The sequence below is a fragment of the Mus pahari genome, chromosome 8 (assembly GCF_900095145.1).
Source record: "Mus pahari chromosome 8, PAHARI_EIJ_v1.1, whole genome shotgun sequence".
Taxonomy (NCBI): domain Eukaryota; kingdom Metazoa; phylum Chordata; class Mammalia; order Rodentia; family Muridae; genus Mus; species Mus pahari.
Genome location: NC_034597.1, coordinates 26,882,223 through 26,903,309, shown reverse-complemented (window position 1 = coordinate 26,903,309; position 21,087 = coordinate 26,882,223). Strand labels below are relative to the sequence as shown.

General features: G+C 39.3%; 1 protein-coding gene and 1 pseudogene across 1 annotated transcript in view; one reads left to right on the top strand and one right to left on the bottom strand.

The window, feature by feature from the left end:
* Grid1 (glutamate ionotropic receptor delta type subunit 1) overlaps positions 1–21,087 on the bottom strand; it is a 738,391-nt gene that overhangs the window by 31,307 nt on the left and 685,997 nt on the right. The window lies entirely within an intron of this gene.
* On the top strand, positions 334–1,979 carry LOC110325308 (annotated as a pseudogene).

Sequence of the window (21,087 nt, the reverse complement as noted above, 5' to 3'; positions counted from 1 at the left end):
ACAAGACCTACACAAGTTCAATCTAGTCAACATTTCCAGCAGGGACTGAAGAGGACCTCCCAAATCCCCATATCTGCCTGAGAAACTCTTGGCAGTTGATAGATGCGGGGAGGACTCACTTTTCATTTGGAGTATGGCTACTGGAAGATTCTCCTTGCCAGTGTATACACAGGCAATACAATTGGTGGTTCACATAAGTAGATAAATAAATAAATAAATAAATAAATAAATAAATAAATAAATAAATAAGAGGCTCATGGACCAGCGACATCAAGAAATTAAGAGCTTTTTGAAACCCAGGAGGTCGCAGATGGCCGCTCCGCAGCTGACATCATGACACAAAATGAACATATTGAATTGCACTTTTTTTTTACTCGAGTCTATTATTTTTTATTAAATATTTTCTTTATTTACATTTCAAATGCTATCCCGAAAGTTCCCTATACCTTCCCCCAGCCCCTGCTCCCCTACCCACCNACTCCCACTTCTTGGCCCTGGCTTTCCCCTGTACTGGGGCATATATAGTTTGCAAGATCAAGGTGCCTCTCTTGCCAATGATGGCCGAATAGGCCCTCTTCTGCTACATATGCAGCTAGAGACTCGAGCTCAGGGGGTACTGGTTAGTTCCTATTGTTGCTGCAAACGATATGGATACTGTTTGGACTACCATGAGAAAAAGAGAAAGAAAGAAGTTTGGGAGGCCCATGAATGTTCAAAGAAGACAAAACAAAACAAAAAAATGATTGGCCTGAAGGCTAAGCTCTACCATAAACAGCTCCATGCCGAGAAAATACAAATGAAAAAGACTATTAAGATGCATGAAAAGAGAAACACCAGGACAAAGGATGATGAGATGACTCCACAGGGAGCAGTTCCTACCTACCTGGTGGATAGAGAGGCAGTCGAGAGCAAAAGTACTTTCCAACATGATAGCTATTGGTGGAGGGATGAATATATAAGTCCCATCTATGACTAAATATTCCCAGTCATTTTTTTCTCAGCATTTTGAACAGTAATGAGTTTTCATTAACCCCTACTGTCTTAGTCAGGGTTTCTATTCCTGCACAAACATCATGACCAAGAAGCAAGTTGGTGAGGATAGGGTTTATTCGGCTCACATTTCCATACTGCTGTTGATCACCAAAGGATGCAGGACTGGAACTCAAGCAGGTCAGAAAGCAGGAGCTGATGCAGAAGCCATGAAGGGATGTTCTTTACTGGCTTGCCTTGCCTGGCTTGCTCAGCCTGCTCTCTTATAGAACCCAGGACTACCAGCCCAGAGATGGTCCCACCCACAAGGGGTGCTTCCCCCTTGATCACTAATTGAAAATGCCCCTCAGCTGGATCTCATGGAGGCATTTCCCCAACTGAAGCTCCTTTCTGTGTGATAACTCCAGCTGTGTCAAGTTGACACAAAATTAGCCAGTACACCTACCCACTGAAATAAGAAGCTTCACTGAGCAAGGCTGGAATCAGCACAGATCTATGAATAAGCAGAAACGAAAGAAAAGGCGGGAAGATGGGAGGTCCCTCTACCCAGAGTTCATGCCCAAGGAGAAACAGAAGTATTGACAGATATTCGAATAGGAAAAAGAAAAAAGAAGGCATGGAAGAGAATGGTTATTAAAGTTTACTTTGCTGGTGATGGCTTTACAAGAAAACCACCTAAATATGAAAGGTTCATTAGGCCAATGGGTCTACGTTTCAAAAAAAACAAAAACAAAAACAAAAAAACAACCCATGTCTCACATCCTGAGCTGAAAGCTACATTTTGCCTGCCTATTCTTGGTGTGAAAAAGAATCCATCATCCCCATTATATACAACACTGGGTGTGATCACCAAAGGTATAGTTATTGAAGTGAATGTGAGCGATTTGGGCCTTGTGACACAAGGACGCAAGGTTATTTGGGGAACGTATGCCCAATTTATCAACGATCCTGAAAATGTTGGATGCATAAATGCTGTCTTGATGGTTTGATAGTGACATCACTCATACAAGTCATTCCACTCAATACTGAAGACTACCCACTGTCAGGAAAACACCATCGCTGGGATCTTTCTGAACTACTGAGCAGCCTTACTCCATGTGCAGTCATCAAGAAGTAGTTATTAAGTTGTAAAGGAAAATAAGACACTGCCCAGTTAAAAAATTAAAAATATAAATAAATAAATAAATAAATAAATAACACATGAAGAATCTGGGAGAAGAATATAATGGAGCTAGGTCCTGAGAAGAGTTATAGCAGAGAGCCAGAAATGATTTTGACCAAGATATATTGCATCAATCTCTCCACCCAGCCATATCTCCTACCTCTTATTCCAAGAGTCTATTTTGAGTCTCTTTGACCCTACTCATACATACCCTTTCCAGTAAACACAAACTAACCAGGTTACATACAACCTGTAACCAGGTTACAGGTTAATACAGTGTCCTGGCTTTGTTTGGCTACTGTGCCTATGTCACAATCAACCTCTAGACATCCTCCAAGACCCATATTACCTGCTACCACATGCAGGCCCTCCCCATACTACATCTAACCTCCACAACCTTCAAGTCAGTGGGTATAGTCCAGTGAGTCTGCCTGAGCCACCTCTCCATGTACTGTCTCTAAACCATCATATCTAGCTTAGGTTCCACATCCAGCGTCCTAGTCTGCAGCAGCTATAACTGCAACAAATCTCTGCACTTCCACCAGGACCCACTCTGTTTATGCCCCAACCCACAGGACATTCCCATACCACATGTAACCAGCTAGATCTACACCACACCCCAGGATTGGGCCAGGAGGCATATCCTATGTATCATCCCAGTTACCCATGTTACCTGACTTCCTTCTTCTCAAGTTATTCCCAATCTCTAAACCCAGCTCTCCCTTAAACTTTCTCTTCTGCCACAGACTGTTTTGTCCATGTGAGACTTAGAATTAACTAAAGAAGTTCACAGGTGTATATCTCATCAGGAGAAAAAAAAAAGACCTTGAAAAACATGAACTAGCAAACCAGTACCTTCTCTCCAAAACCTACTAGCCCTGTAGACATGTTTGACGATGAGAACTACCTCAATGAACTATTAGATACAGAATTTAAAAAAAAAATCCATGAACTTGATCAAATGATTCAAGGAATTAGAGAATACACAGCAAACCAACCAACCAACACACTGCCCAATGAAATTAAGGAAAAAGAACTTAAGGAGAATTATCACTTGAGTGATGCCCAAGGAAACACAACTTAATGTTGGTGGAAGTGAAGAGGGTAATCCAGGCCTTGAGAACAGACTTCAATAAAGATATAGAACTGTTGAAGAAGACTCAAGCTTAAGTGAAGATGGAATTTAAAAAAAAAAAATCCACTAGTCCAAATAGAAAACTCAAAAGAGAGGCTTATAGCTAGAATTAATCAAGCAGAAGACAGAATATCAAGACTCGGTGATAAAGTGGAGGATCCAGACAAAAATAACCAAGGAAAATAAAAAATTAAAACCCAGGAAAGGAATATATAAGCAATGTGGGACACCATGGCAAAAAAAACCTCTTTGAATTATAGGCACAGACAAGGAAGAAGAATTGCAAGTCATTGGCATAGGTTAGATCTTTAACAAGATCACAGAAGAAAACTTCACCAAAATAAGGAAAAAACGCACCCATATAGACACAAGAAGCACACAGAACATCAAATAAAGAAGACAAGGAAAGATAATGATCATGACATTATAGTGTAAGTATTAAGTATACAGAACAAAAAATTGTATTGAAAGCTACAGGAAAATAAAACACATCACGTTTGAAGGAAACCCCTCAGAATAACAGCTGATTTCTCAATAGAAAATTGAAGCCATAAGCCTGAAGCTATGCACTGCAAGCCCTAAAAGACCATACTATTTAGCCTGGACTGTTATACCAGAAAAAGTATAACTGAGGAAGAAAAAATTTTTGACAATATAAAAAGTCTAAAAACACATTTATATGCAACAAACCAAACCTAAAGAAAATAAAAAACAATATTTCTTCTGAAGAAATGGAGCTGAGAGACTAGAGAAAGAAATATGAAGTCAGAAGCATTAAAACACAAAGTACCACTGAGAACACAATAGTACCAAAAATCGATAACACAATGATACAATTAATATACACGTTTTAATAATAACTTTAAATATCAATGCCCTCAATTCTCCAATTAAAAGGCACAAGTGGTCTGACTGAATGGACCAAGAAACAGCATCTACCTAGCTGTTGTCTACAAGAAACACACTTCATTTTGAAAGACAGGCACTGCCTTAGAGGGAAAGCATAGACATGAATGAAAGATTTAACAACTCAATATCACAACCAGTTGGGACCAGGAAGCAAACAGGTGCCACTGTGCTACTATCTGATAAAAATATTTTATCCGTCAGATAAAAAATAGACTTCAACCTAAAAATAATCAAATGAGATAGAGAGATTTCATTCTAATAAAGGGAGCAGTTAACCAAGAAGACCTTACTGTTGGCACATTTTCTAGGCTCCGCCCCACAGTTACCTGACAGGAACTAGGTGTGCCTGACTCACTATAAAAGGGGCTGCTTGCCCCCTTCTCTCTCTCGCTTTCTTGCTCTTGTTCGTGCTCCCCCACTCTCCATTCCCCTGCCCTCTCTTTCTCCATGTGCTCATGGATGGCTTCTGCTCTTCTACTTGCACTCTCTTTCTGCCTTTCTCTGTCTCTACTCCTTTAACTCTCCTCCCCACACCCTGAATAAAGTCTATTATATGCTACACCTTCTTATGGCTGGTCCCTCTAGTGGAAGGATTGCCTCAGCATGGGCCCACAGAGGCACTCCCTTCCCCCACACCTGACTACACATCTACCACACATATTCCTTCTTCCCTCCGCCCTTTATTTTTATAAAACACAACACTTACTATCTATCCTGAACATACATGGGTCAAACATACATGGGTCCCCAACTTCATACAAAATAAAATAAAATACCAAAACCAAAACCAAAAACTAATAAAGCATTTAAAGCATAAATTGCCATCAGCCCCTTAGTAGGAGGTGATTTCAGGCTCCTACTCTCTCTGACAAGTACATCTGGCCAGAAATAAGAGAAGATTAATTGACATTACATATCAAATAGACCTAACAGATAGCTATAAACAGTTTTCACCCACACATCAAAGTATATATACTCTACTAAAGAGCAAATGGGGGCTTTTCTAGAATGGACCACATACTGCGACATAAAGCAAATCTTTATAAATTCAAAGGGGCTGAAACCAGCTTCCCCAGGGTGGTTATCCAATACCAATGCTGAGATGTGAAAACAAACATAGGAGTAACATACAAACTGAATAGGTTATTTTTTAGGATTATATGTATATAAAATATGAAAGTAATAACAATGAAAAACAAGGCCATGAATTTGAAAGAGAGCAAGGAGGGATCTATGAGGCAGCTTGGAGTGAGGAAAAGGAAAGGGGATATAATTACATTATATTCTCAAAAGTAAAAGAAACAAATTTAAAAATGAATTGTATTCATGTACACAATTTTCTGAGAATAAAAAGGAATGCAAAATAAACAGTAGTATTCTGTAGAACTGAAACACTCTTAAGAATATATAAGCACAGAAAACAGAGATGGTACACCCACAAGCAAATACGTCATAATATATTGTGATGGAACTATAAATATACTTCATGCATGATATATAACACACACATACAGAGAGAACCAGACACAGGGAAAATGTGAATAAATTTATCATGTATATCATGATTTCCATTTGAGTAGCATAGTGTCTAGCATACAGTTGGTGTCAGATAACCTTGAGAAGTTTTGGATCTTGATAGAGTGGGCTGGCCATATCCCATATCCCCTCTAGAAGTATCCATCACCCTGCCTTAGGCTTAAAATTTTTCCAGCATTCCAGAATTCAATCTACACAGACAGCATCAATGGGCATGCTGAACTTCTAAGAATCAGTCTCAAAGACTTATAAATCAAGTACTAATGCAGCAATCATAACATACTACCATTTCAAAGAGATACACTCAAATCCACAAGGACATGAGACCTACCTGGAGAGCATGGAAAAACACAGATTGCCCTCCACCCTATCTCCTCCCAATCTCCGACGCATCAGAACTGGATCAGAGCCCAAGGATTGATATTTTCAACAAGTTCCCTCATGCCCTCCACACTACCTATAATCTCCATAATCATCCTAGGAAGACAAGTTATTCATTATGTTGTCCAAGAGTTAATTAACCTGCCCATGTTCTTATAACTGGCAAAAGATAGATGTGAATACCAAATCTAGTTGTTATTGATTCAATTATCACTTTTTCTCCATTGCATCCTGTTACTGTAACTGAGCATTTGACTTCATTGAGGTTCATTTCTGATGAGATCTGAAAACTAAACCCTAAGGCCAGAGAAATTTGGCCATCAGAAGAAACCTCCCCTTACTGTTTCTCCAGGAGCTGTGGACTCTGAAGTGCTGTAAGGAGAGAGAGGCAATAAAACCCCATGCGCTTGCAATGGATTCTACAAAGTGTCCTTAATGGACAGGGTGACCATGCCTAGGGTTTACATTCAAGAGCCTTATCCTCCAGCCCACTTGCAGCTAAGAATTTCTTTATGGCCTTTGCTAAAATGTCAGCCTTGATTGACATAGCTTGCACTATACCCTTTAAACACACTAAGGAGCTGCAAAGTAGGTCAAACCTAACTATAAAAGATCCAAACAGACTCTCATTCTGAACAGCTGAACAAGGTCCAGCTCTATCTGGAAGGGTCAGAGCTTTGCCAAGGAAGGGAATGCTGACGTTTACCACATAGATGACTATCTGGCTAAGGGATATGTGTAAACCCTGAACCATCCTGATAGAGGCTCTGCATGCAACCTGGGGATGTAGTATCTGAACACTAGAGTGTTCTTTTCATTACTTTCCTATGTGACTGAGGTCTGGCACGTGGGCATCATTTCGTAAGGCTAAGTTCTTTGCCTTGTGAGGAATCTTCAGCTGTGAGAGGTACGCATTTACACTGGTAAAGGTTTCTGTTAAACAGATACATCCATCTCTGTTTCTTTCTCTGATATTCAACAGGGAAGTTTCTCAGAACTCCTACCCCATTGCTACTGCTTATTCGAGTATTTGAGGTACTTACCCTCTCATTATCCTTTGTATTGATCCACTCTCTTTCTCCCTCTCTCCCTCTCTGCCTCATTCTCTCTCTCTCTCTCTCTCTCTCTCTCTCTCTCTCTCTCTCACACACACACACACACTACAATTTTAAAATATAGATCCCACAGCAAATCATAATACCTCCATGATGCTTAAGAGTAAAGAATCATCAACTCTATAAAATCTATCCATTTTGTAGATAGAACCACTGTTTCTACAGAGACATATTAGTGTTCATGGTGATATTAATAAAATATAGAATGACAGAAGGAGCTTGATAATTCTATTAATCAATGAACTTCTACTGAGGTTGGCATTTTATATTTACAATATGTGACCATAGCAAATGCACCCCCATCCCTCTGTGAAGATTAGGTATATCAGCCCAGCACCACTCACACCCATTTCTTTGGAAGTATTATTATTCTCCCTTTTCTCTCTTTGTGCTCCTGGACAAACAACATCAAGGCAAGAAAATGGAAATAAAAATAAGCTTATCAAAAATGGCCGACAAGCTAGCTGATGCAATAAATCAAAATTGTTTTCATCAGCAACTGGTTCTTGATTTTTTATGTAATCAAATAACAAAATGATTCTTTTCAAAATGCAAAAAAAAAAAAACCCTTCAGTCATAAAACCCAAAGCAATAATATTCAGTGGAACAAATAGAATGGACTCTGCCCACATTTACAGCCAGCATTAAGGTGAAGATATCAGGCTTGGGTACAAAGCAAATTACAGGGCAGAGGAAATCTGTAAAATAAAATCAGATTTAAGAGGAGTCAACATCCTCCTACTTTCTCTAATGAGGAGTTTGAAAATAATCAAAGTTAGCATGATGGCATGGATATTGGTTTGAGCTTACCCTACCAAATTATAAAAATTGCAAAAGAAAGTAATTGAAGAATTCATAACGAGATTTGCTTGGCAATGCTCAAAACCCAAAGCAAAGTAATTTAATAAGGGAGGCTCGGAGGGGCCTCTCCTTGATCTTTGGACTGTATTATCCCAAACCAATCACCATCAAACAGAATTAAGCAGTAAGGGGTCATACAGGGGCCAAATGAGCCAGTTGTGTGTTAAAGCATCCCAAAGACACAGAGCATGCTCCAATAGGTCCAGGGCAGAGGACTCTGGCCGTTCCTGATCATCTCAGCCTTCCATGCTATGCTTATATGTGAACCGCCAGCCATCCTGCTCATTCATGCTTAAGACAGAAATGTTCATCACTGTGCCTATGCATTTCCACTTCTTAGTCACTGAACATTTATTGTTTGCTTTATAAAGGCATAAGTAATTTCAAAAGTTCCTCTGCTATTTCCTTAGGTCATTCCTGGGGACAGACAATATAAAAAGGAGCCTCACTGTAGAGAAGCTAAGTCTGGAGGAATAGGCCAGACAGGGCATTGACGAGTGGGTAATATTCTGTGAGGCTATGCTCTGGGGTGCACAGTGCAGGAGAGTGGGGGAGGAGGAGGCTGCCACTAATGCTAGAGAGACAGCCAGCAGACAGCCTGACAGACAGAAAAAAAAACAACAAAAATACCCCCCTAATACAAAAAAACAAAAGACAAAAACAAACCAACTGTGTACCATGGCACAGGAGACGATCAGGGTTATGATTTGATCTGGACTCCTGTAACTAGAATTCACATGAATGGCAGGCAAAAGCCAAGGCATTGTTCTGACTACAGTGTCATCTCCCTTTGTGAAGGGTCTCGGGATGAGGATTTGGGTCTAAAGACGAGCCAAGTTTACACCCTGGTGGCTCAGCTGGCCAGGAAATCCTATGATACTCATACCACTTCTTGTGGTCTCTACATCTTCATAGTCAGAGTATTAGTCCAAACATGGAAAGGACTAAGCCTCGGGATAAATAGGAAGGAAATATTAATATACAGTCCCACACTAAACCTATACCTTCTCTTTGACCTTATATTGATTCTCAGTGTTAGACTGAATGCATCGTGTCCACTTTTACATATTAATTAACCCCAGCACTAGTAAATGAATTAACTAGGGAATATATGAACAAAATACCAAATCCTTCAAGCAGAGCTACAGTGATGCGCATCTGGGAAAGGGGGCTTTGGGCTAGCTAGTTTTTGATGTTTAATGTGAAACTAAGAGCGATCTAGGAAGTAGGCATCTTAATCTTTTAATTAAAAAAAAAAAAATGTGTCTTGTAGGCAAAGCTGTGGAGCATTTTCCTGATGGGGGATTGGGTGGGAGGGCCCAGTCCAGTGTAGGCAGTGCCACTCCTTGGCTGAGAAAAGAGGCTGAGGAAGCTATGAGGAGAAAGCCAGTGAGCAGCTCTCTTCCATGGCCTCTGCACCAGTTCCTGCCTCCAAGTTCCTGCTCTGCTAGAGCTCCTGCTCTGACTTCCCTCAGTGATGGACCACTACCTGGAGGAGTAAGAGGAAATAAAGCCTTTTGTCCCCAAGTCGCTTTTGGTTATGATGTTTTGTAACAGCAATAGAAGGCCTAAGCCAGGCCTGTATGTGTAGCCCATGTATCAACTTTCATTATTGTGCAATTGTAGACCTCTAACCACAATCCCACTAAATTACTTCTACTCTCCCCAATTTATGCATCACAGTTTATGATGGCAGTGCCTAACTTAGTCCTAGGAGATAAAAGTATGTAAGAGAAAAATGTTACTAGCAACAATGTACTTTCAAGAATAATGAATAAAATAAGGAAAATCACAGGAATGCATGCATACATATGAATATACACACAGACAAAAATTCCAGTTTCTTAAAATGACTCTTAGCCAGTGAGATGACTCAGGGGATAAAAGGACTTGCTGTCACAGCTGATGGTCTGAGTTTCATTCCCTAGGAAAACATGGTTGAAGGATACCATAGACTCCTGCAAGTTGTCCTCTGACCTTTACATGAGCTCTGTGGCACGCACGTGCGCACACATACAGAGAGAGAGAGAGAGAGAGAGAGAGAGAGAGAGAGAGAGAGAGAGAGAGAGAGAGATTCTTTGTTTGTTTGTTTTTTGAGCCAGGGTCTCCGTATAGGGCCCAGACTGGCCTGGGACTCACAAATTTTGTTGCTTCAACCTTCAGGGTCCTGATATGACAGATGTGAGGGGCCTTACCCAGTTTTGAATTTTTAAAAATCCCCTTAAATAAGATTGTATCTGATTTGCTCAACCTCTGCTTTTAGTGACACTTAGCATTATTTTGTTAAGAGATTTTAAACATTCATACTCTTTTCTATACTATGATTTTTCCTTTGGAAATTCAACCTACAGAAAAAATGTAGTAACTGGAAAAAAAGATTAGGCATGAAAATGTTCATTATAATAACATTTACATGTATAAAACAGTAGAATTTATCCAAATGACAACCAAGGGTAGGTTTAGGTAAATTGTCTTCTATCTCATTACCAAGTTGTAAGTTAGGCACTAAATGACTGAACTTTGCAACAGTAAAAATAAGACACATTTTAGAATATGATAAATATATAAACATTTGGTACAAACTTACAAAAGATTAAACATAAATAAAATAATTCCTTAATTCATATTTAGATTACTATAAAAAAGGGGGGAGGTTTAATTAGGCTTATTCAGCTTACTTTATTTTCTGGCTTAAGTCAACTTTTCAAAACGTATTTTATTATTTGTTTGTGTTATATATGTGTGAATGTAGGCACACATGTATCGGGTAGATGTGCAGAAGACAACTTTCAAAAGCTGTCTCTCCTTCTCCCATTCTGCAAAGATCTACCTTGGCTCATGAGGCTTGCATGTCACATGATTTTTATCTACTGAATCATCTCCCTGGCCCTAGCATTCTCTTAATGTTTTTTTTTTTTTTTTTTTTTTTTTAATGAGTAAGCTGCCAGCCCTCATGGTCTGAAAATAATTTGTGTGGGTGTGTGTGTGTGTGTGTGTGTGTGTGTGTTTTGTTCCTTTTTTTTTTTCAATTTTTTATTAGGCATTTACTTTATTTACATTTCAAATGCTATCCCCCAAAGTCCCCCATACCCTCCCCCCTCTGCTCCCCTACCCACCCACTCCCACTTCTTGGCCCTGGTGTTCCCCTGTACTGGGGCATACAAAGTTTGCAAGACCAAGGGGCCTCTCTTCCCAATGATGGCCGACTAGGTCATCTTCTGCTACATATGCAGCTAGAGACACGAGCTCTGGGTGTACTGGTTAGTTCATATTGTGTGCAATATAAGCATACAGGCTGAATAATTTGCTTATCAAAACCACTTGTTTTACCAGTGCCACAGACTGGGGATGGCTCTGTGCATGTGGGTGAGGCACACCACCTCTAAGGTCTAAGGTGAGAAAAGAAGGCTCAGGAACCTTTAGTTGCCAAGGCCTCTAGAACACAGCAGGGTGAGGCCAGAGATCATAAAAAGAGATTCAGACAACAACAGAGAAAATGCCATCACCTCCATTCTCCTACAAGGAAACTGTACACTAAGCAGGAATACAAATAGGCATTGTTCACACCAAGTTCAGCTTCCTTTTCTGCCTCTCTGAGTCCCATTATCTTTCCGTATGTTTAATTTCCTGCTTGACAGTCTTCTCATGCACTCTCATACTTTTCTCTACAAAACAGGAAAGCACAGAGTCATGTGAACTGTAAAATGTGTGTGTGTAAGAAAACTATCATAGGAATTCTCCAACTCTACTCACTAAGTAACAAAATCCATGCTCGGTACCCCAAGGCCTTTTCGAAACTAAACTACAACCAGTGATTTCTGCCTACCAGAATTCAATAGGGACACTTGGACATAAAATGTCGTGTGAAATCACATTTTCTTTAGAAAAAAATGATTAATATTTTATTTTCATTTTTAAACTTTAACTGATACATAAAAACAGCATGGACATGAAATGGCATATCATGCCTGCACATACTACATAATGTTTAATCAAGTTGAATGTGTGTATCACCTCAAATATTCATGACAGAATTTTCTAGATCCTTTCTTCTAGCTCTTTTTAAATGCTCAGTACGGCATTGTTACCTACTGATACTTCATATTTTGAACTCAAAGAGGATTAAAAAGCAGTATATAAAATTTTTAAAGATGTAGTTAAAATGGCGCTCTGAGGGAAATGAACAGATTTAATGCTTATATTGAGAAAGAAAGCAGGTATAAAAATCAATGATCTATAATGGAAATCATAACCAAAGTAAACCAAAGAAAAGATTTTTAGAAAAGATTAAATCAAAATAGAAACAACAGAGAAAAGTAATGAAGTAAAATTTGGTTGATTTTGTTTTTTGGAGCAGATCATACTCAAGCCTCAGTATCATAAGAAGGTAATCTTCATCCACTTGCTCTCTACGTGCCATGTCCATCAAAATCTAAGCAAAGTGCTTGATGAAATTGACAAGACAATTCTATCGTCTAAATGAAAATGAAGACTTCAAAGCCCCAGAAACGATTTTATATGAGGAATTGAAAGATTAAAAATAATGAGAAGTTTGTGTTCCCAACTCATAGAATTCCTGTAAAACTATAGTGTTCATTTTTGTACTGGTGTTAGAACAAACTGATCAACAAAGGGACATAGAGAATCAAGAAACAGACCAACGTGTGTATTGCCTCTGATTATCAATCAAGTCTCTCATTTATGTATTGGGCTAGCAATATAATTTTAGCTAATGATGCCCATTTAAGTGAACATATTATAGACAATAAGTAAATGTGGATAATTACCTCATTTCAAATAAAAACATATACTTAGATGAAACATAATACTAGGTATTACAGCTTCTAAGAGAAATTCTGAATGTTAGATTAGTCTATAGTTTTTAGTCAAGACACAAGTATTAACCATAGGAAAGCAAAAAAAAAAAAAAGACATATAGTGCTTTATCAAAATTAAAATTTTCCTCTTCTCAAAACACCATTAAGAAAACGAATGAGCCAGTCCCCCTCTGAGAATTATATTTGTAGCACTTACTGTTAATTGAGGACATATATCCAGAATACATTCAAAACTCATATAAATCAGCAATGAAAAGATGGAAAGCCCAATAAAATTTAACAAAAGATTTGATCTTCCCCTTCTGAATAAGATGTATGACTAGCCAATGAGCACATGAAAAACTACTTAACATCAGTACTTACCAGTTTAAAATAATTAATGAGGTAGTTCTTTACATGCAGTGAATTGACTATTAGTTTGTGAAAGAGTTAAAATTGGCTATAATTTCAAAGCTGTCAATGCTAATGTTGGTTGGGATGTCTAGGAACCTGAACTTAAGCAACTTGTATGGTGCTGGTAGGTGTGTGGAACAGCTTCTGTATGACAGTAGATGCATACCTATTCCCATGGCTCTGCAGATCCACCACTTTGTATCTAATCAAGAAAAAGGAAAACCCAACTCCACATAAGACTTGGGTAAATATTCACATTGTTCTATCCATAATAGCCCTAAATTGTTAAGGGCAGCAATGTGCTAGATCTGGTCAGAGTACATAAACAAGCTGAGAATTATTTTTAAAGTGTAATACTTTTCAGAAAGCCAAAAAAAAAAAAAAAAAAAAAAAAAAAAAAAAAAAAAGGAAGGAAAGCTTAATACTGAGAGCCACAATGTCACAGGTCGGTCTTACAGAAACATTGTTGAGTGACATAGAATGAACATGGATATTTATATTCCCAATTCATATACATGTGAACCGCAAGAAAGGAGAATGTAATCTGTCTGTGTATTCTGAGTGTAAAATATGGCTAGAGAATGTTTGAAGGTAATGAAATGGATATTTTTGCCCACGTTCATGAGATGAATAAATGGTATGTATCTTATTCTATGTATGCCAGTTGTTTCGTATGAATGTCTGGGGGTTGTTTGTCTGTAACTTTCTCTTCCTAGCATATGGCAGATGCTAAGACAAGGTGCTGACATCTACTGAATACCTTGGGCTACAATCCTCAGGGTTTCTTTCAATTTTACATATTGGTAAATTGCAAAATACACATTTCCATTACCTTCCAATGTTCTCTGGTCATGCTTTACACACAGAATACATAGCAGGATAACATTTACCTTTCTTGTGATTCATATAAATGGATTCAGAATATAAATAGGCATGTTTATCTAATATTGCCCAACAAAGGTTCTATAAGACTGACCCGGGATACTGTGGCTAACAGTACTGCAACTACTTCTTTTCATTTTTGACTTTTTACAAAGTATTCCGTTTTAAGAATAATTTCCAGCTGGGCAGACATTCCTAAAGTCTCACCAATGATTCACCAAGGTGAATTTGATTGCTCAAAGCCACAGATTAAATTACACGCAATTTATACTCACATGTAGAACTCCTAGGCAAAATCAATTCAAACCGCACTTCTTTAATGAATGAATAAGGGAATAAATGAATAAATGAATGAGTAAAGAGACGATACTATTCAACCTGCAAAATGGAGAAAGTGCTTTAAAGCCAATACAAAAGATATAGAAATGGAAAACTGATCATCCATTGTGAGTGGCTTAGGAAGGAGGCGTTCAGAGACTCCCACTCCATGCTAACTTGGACACAAATAAAAGACATAATTTAGGTCCTAAACCATGCAGCTACTGTGTAACTGCTTTCCACTGCTGAGAGCTGCCTGAATCTTGCCATCCATTTTCTGAGGGGGTCAGACTACCTTTCCTATTATCTATGCCAAACTATCCTGGTCTTTGAATCAAGTATTCCTAGCACACAAGGAAGGGGCCTCTTGTGGCAACTTTTCTCTCTTCTCAGTAGGAACGCCCATTATGCCACAGAACCAAGATGCTGCCACAAACATGACCACCTCCATCACCTAGCTCCTGCCAAATGTTGGTGCTACGGACTTCTATAGCTTCTAATTATCCAGTGAAAGACGGCAGTCCTTCCAGGGATTACCTCTTCTATCCCCCACAGAATTGATGGCCGACACACAGTGAGAGCAGCCCTTGCCATAGAGCAAAAAAGAAGAGGGCGGTGGCTGATAGGTGGTACCCAGACAAGCATCAGGTAGGTGCAAGAATAAATAAGATGCATGAGTTATATTCTCCTTGCATTAGTTTTCTCAGTTTGTGACCTCAGTGATACACACGAAGAGGGAAAAATATTTTATTTGAAGACAGTAGCCTCCAAAGCTACCTCTCTGAAAGAAATGACTGTCTCCAGCCACAAGGTTTGAGACAAGCTTCTCATCTATTTATTCAAAGTGCTCAATGAGCTGTAAAGATTGACATTTAAACTATTAACACTATATTCTGTTTGACAATGTTATTAAATATTAGGTATGATTTATGGAAAGCCTTAATCATTTGGCAGTCCAGAAGAGCATGGCCCTGTATAGACATTGGGCTATGGTGAATGTTACTTGGTGGAGTTGATTGAACTCAAGAAAAAATATTTCCACCAGCAAAACTAGAGTCTGACTTCATGTGACATAGTTCTTATTACATAAATTTGAACCACTTGCAAGCTCAATTCTGTTATCTCAGAATTTTCCAATTGATAATTTTAATAGTTTGGGAGTCAAAAATAAAATAACACATCTAAATCATCTTTGCTGTGAAAAGGATGGATAAAATTTCAAAATGGAAGCTGGGCATATAGATTGCTATGGTAGTATGGAAGTAGGAAGGAAAGAAAATCATGTGCATATGTAAAGGGCAAACACATTAGGGGATTGAAATGTTAGGGCCAGCCTGTAGGAACTAGCAACACTGGCTTACTGACTGTTTCACTATTGTCTGTGTAACACTGGGCAGTCACCCTTTCTTAGGAGACAATTAATCTATTTAAAATGTAACAGAAGTATATGGAAGTCATTTGGCATCTCTAGTTCTCAGAGAGCGTGCAATAGATTTTAAGGTTAGACTATACCAGGTAAGCACAAAATTTGGGTTCTAGTTCAGTGACAGAGATGCTCCTGGGCCACCTGCAGTAGACTGGAAAGAACAAGAAAGACAGGGACTACAGGATACTAGTTGGGGTAAAGGCACTAGAAGTGTCTGAGAGGACCCAGATGCTGCAGAGATAGATGTAGCTGTAATGTCGCAGAGTGAATTCCTGAACTATGCAAATGGCCTATGAGTTATTAGGTGGTACAGAGACATGCTGGACCGTTTTATGTCTATTTGACACAAGCTAAAGTTATCTAAGAGAAAGGAACTTCCATTTAAAACATGCCTCCATAACACTGGGCTATAGCCAAGCCTTTAGGGTATATTCTTAATTATCGATTGATGGGAGAGGCCCTAGTCTGTTCTGTATGGTACCATTCCTAGACTGGTGGTCCTGGGTTCTATAAGAAATTAGGTTGAACAAGCCATGGGAAGTAAGCCAGTATGTAGTGCTCCTACATGGCCTCTGCATCAGCTCCTGCCTCCAGGTCCCTTTCCTGTTTGAGTTTCTATCCTGGCTTCCTCCAGAAGCATGGAAATGTAAGCCAAATAAACCCTTTCCTTTCCAAGTTAATTTTGGTCATGGTGTTTCATTGCAGCAATAGAAACCCTAAGACAAGGTTTAAAACACGAGCTGCTGGGTAATGAATAGAGAATGAATTACTGAATGTATCTGTGAGCTCCTAGGTGGTAGAACACTAGCTAATGAGCTACTTGAGAAACTTATGAGCTATAAAATGCTGTGTAGATAGATTGAAGCACTTAAGAGGTCCCTGTGAACTTCTAGATGTTGTAGAAATCTAGATGGTGAATAACTACTAGCAGTGCCTATGAGCAGATGGATGGTCCACAACTCTGCTATAAGCCAACTGTTATGCATTTTAGGCTTTAAGATCCATATAGTCTCTATCAACTTTGCTGGATTATCAGGAAAAAAGAACAAAAACGTATATGAATGGGTGACTGTTTAGTAAATTGTACTTATATATTAAAATATATTAAAAATATATTTTAATAATAACCATATGGCAGAAAATTGTCAATCTTTGGTGAGTCTTTATGTTAATTTTTCTTTAATTTTGAGATTTTCCTATAAGTGTACAATGAAATATGATCATAATATACTCCCTTTTCCACATTCCAGCTCCCCCCTTTTCTCTATGCTTCCTCCCACTTCATATATCCTTTTTTTTTTTTTTAACAATCCACTGGGTCCAATCAGAGCTGCTTGTAAGTGCACAGTGGTGGGGCATTCACTGGAGTATGAAAACCCTACTAGTGGTCACACCTTCAGTAAAGCGTGATCCTCCTTCCCCTAGCAACTGCCCACTACCGATAGTTTCTCAGTGAGGGTTTGGTCTGAAGATGATCAATCCACCTACACAGGAATTTTTGCCAGCTTGCCAGATCTTGAGCAGATCTGTTGAGAGACCATGACTGCAATAAACTCCTCTTGCCTAGAAGAAGCATTTCACACCACACCTCCATATCCTCCAGTCCTCACGTTCTTCTCACCACCTCTTCTGGGCTTTTCCCTTCGACTTGGTATGGGTGATGGGCTTATGAATGAATGGAGTGCAGTTGAATACTAAATGCAGAAAGGCTTTTATGCATGGAGGAGTGGGCAACTATGGGGGAAATCAGGAAGTGAAAGGCAGGTATAACTCAAAGGAAGGATATCCAAGAAGCCATAGGGCTGCTATCATGCATCCCAAATAAAAAAGATGATGATGATGATGATGATGATGATGATAATGATGATGATGATGATGAGTCAAAGGATAGTAGACCACATGTGAGAAGACAAGGGAAGAGTAATGAGGGTCACAGGGTTGAACATAGATGGCACAGGTGAGAGGGTGTGAGAGAGGGATTAACCAAAACTAAGGCTGCATGAAAGCGACTTAAGGAAACCAACTAGTTAGTGAGTTAATTTCAAAATACAACCTAAAAGAGAATGTTAACAACCCCCCTCATATGTGTGGGCAGTGTTGTCTAGTCTTCCTTTGGTCTGAGAAGTTTATGGGTTGAGAAGAATGAAGGCAGCCCCTCCTACTTCTACCCGCCAAACATCCTTCGGGAACAGAAGGATTCCCTCCTGAGGGAAAGCTATCAAGATGTAGGCCTAAAATTAAACTTGGGCAGGTTTTCCTGGTTTTTCCATCCGAGAACCTAAGGTTAGTAACCTGCTAACAGAGAGCAGAAACTGCAGGCTTACTTCATCTGTCTCTTCTCCTACAGACAGCAAACAGTAACTCATTCAGGATAAATGCAGTATTTATTGAGACATACCAGATGCCTGGCAGATTTCTAAAAAACATGTACTCTCTTCATAAATAAAAATGTCTTCCCTTTCCAGATTGCTCCTGCTGTCTTCTGTATGGCCCAGGAAAGTCTGTGTTCTTATTTACCTCAGTAGTGCTGGGCATGAAGCTATAGACTCAGCTTTAGGGTAATCATGATACAACATTTTTTAGTTCTGCTACTATAAAAAGGGATTGCTTCTTGCTAAGCAATATTCCATCTAAGTTGGTTTTAGGTCATTAAAAGCTGCAGTACTTTCCAATAAAAAATAATAGCCCTTCTCCGCCGTTGCCCAGACACTAAGCACCTTGACTTTAGTGGCAATTAGACATTGCTCCACTATTGCACACTGTCTGGAAATGGAGTTGGAATCACCAAAGAGCAACTGGAAATTAGAAATGTGATTGCCCTTCTGTGGCTAAAGGAGGCTCCAGAACAAGTCCCTTGGTAGGCATCTCGTAGCCTCTGCAGGGCTCAGTAGCAAGTAGGCTGTGAGTGTTGTTTGGAAAACTGCTTCTATTCAGATGCTAGGCTGTAACCCACATCTTCCAATTTGTCAATTTTCCCTTACAGTGTTCAGATTTAGGGCATGGTCTTCAACTAGGGCTCAACCAGGTAAAGTCTACTCTGCTGTAGTCCAGTGACCCACAAGGTTACCAAATGAGTCATCTTCAGGCAGGGAGGGAAAGCTTCACGGGGGCAGAGAAAAAGCTTTTCCATTCAGACCTTGTATATGCACAAATGAAGAGGAAGGATATCATAGAGTATCTGATATCATTTTCCAATAAAAGGAAAAAAAACAGCATTCTTCATTTTCCAGCATTACTATAAACTCACTTTTATGATTCTGGTAATAAAAGCCTGAACGTCTGAGTAGCGCTAGCAGACAATTTTCCCCTAGGAGATTCAAATGTAAGAGGGGGTGTTGTGACCCTAAAGTCAGCTTGGGGTTTAGAACATGATGTCATAAATGTAATATAGATCCAAGGGGATGAGGTTCTGTATCAGGAAGCAATGGCCTCTGATAAGGTTTCTTTATGCTCAGTCTTCGTGGTTGGCTTTTATTTTACATTGCTTTGCTCATCTGCAAGACAACACACAATGGGCTTGATCAGGCAGAGGCATCTCCCCAATGACCCATCTCTAGATCTGTCACCTCCCAGAGGCTTTTAGTAACCTGTGTTGGCTTTGGCTATACCAAAGCAGGCCTACAGATTGAGCAGAAAAGGGTTGGTATATATTGGAAGTCAGACTCTGCCTGATTTGTTGTAGATTCATTTATTTGCAAAACAGGTGGGTACAGAGAATTATAATAGTCAGAGACCTTCCTTGATTTAGGATGTCTGTTCATGTTGAAATTTTTGTGATTGAGTCATTTACTACTTGTTATTGTGTGATATGAAAATAAAAACAATAAAACCACTGCTTATCCAAAGCTAACAGTGACTTACTCCATCAATAAGTAACAGTTTCTCTCCTTCCTGCTGCTCATGCCTCTCATGTGACAATTACCATGGTGACTCTTGTATTTCATCATTACATTGGATGTGCATCTGAGAGAGCTTTATACATTTTTTAAAGGGGGTGATGGTACAAGTTATTTTCTATTAGCTGACCCATATGAAATCATGTATAATGCATTTTTGTTCAATATTATTCTGCCAAGATCCATCTATACCACTCAAAGCAGCTGTAGCTCATCCATTTTATTGAAGATGTTTTTCTCCATGTTAGAGGTTGTTTGGGTTGTGTCCAGGGGTTGGGCTCTATATGCAATGTTACCATGGCCTTCCCTGTCTCCAGGAGTTCACATAGACATTTATTTTGGGTGGATACACAAGAGTGGGATTGCTGAGCCATAGAGTACATGACGCCTCATTCTCTAACAGAATGGCAAACCCTTTTCCAAAAGGGTTGTATTGAGTACAATCCCACCAGCAATTAAGCACCTGTTACTGTGTATCCACTCTTCCACCTCTCATCTTGTGCTGCGCTAATTGGTGTAAAATGATATATCTTTACGATTTCAATTTGCATTTCATAAAACACTAATGACTTTAAGCATCTCGTCCTGTGATCATTGGCCATATGTGTTGCCTCTCTGTGAAAGGCCTGTGCAAGACTTTTGCCCGTTTATCACTGAGCTGATTGAGCTTTCTCCTTTTGATTTGCAGAAGCCTATCATATATTCTTGGGGCTCATCATATATGACTACATGCGTTGTAACCATTCCCTCCTTAAAGTGTCTCCTGATAGGTAGCTATCTTTTACTAAGGTGCTGTGTATAATGCTATTTCAATGAGTTTTTGTAGATACTCCATGGATGGAGAAAATTCTCTCTCTCTCTCTCTCTCTCTCTCTCTCTCTCTCTCTCTCTCTCTCTCCCTCTCCCTCTCTCCATCCCTCCCCCACACTCCCCTCTCTCTCTTTGTCTCCCCTCTCTGAGATACAGAGAATGGCACAAAAAGGAACACCAAGGCCCTCACCCAGACCTCACACTCACAAAAGTCAACATTTTGTTCATTATCTCCAAATGAAGGTGTCTGCCTCCACAAGACTGGCTGCCAGGGATGTAAGAAAGGCCAGAACCTTAAGGCTGGACCATCTAATTTAGTACACAAAAACTCAATAAGCCCAAATGTCACAACCATGAGAATGGCAAAGTTATGTGACAATTAATTATTCTGGTTAAATACAGAGACTTAAACACTTACCAAAGAAACAAGAAGTT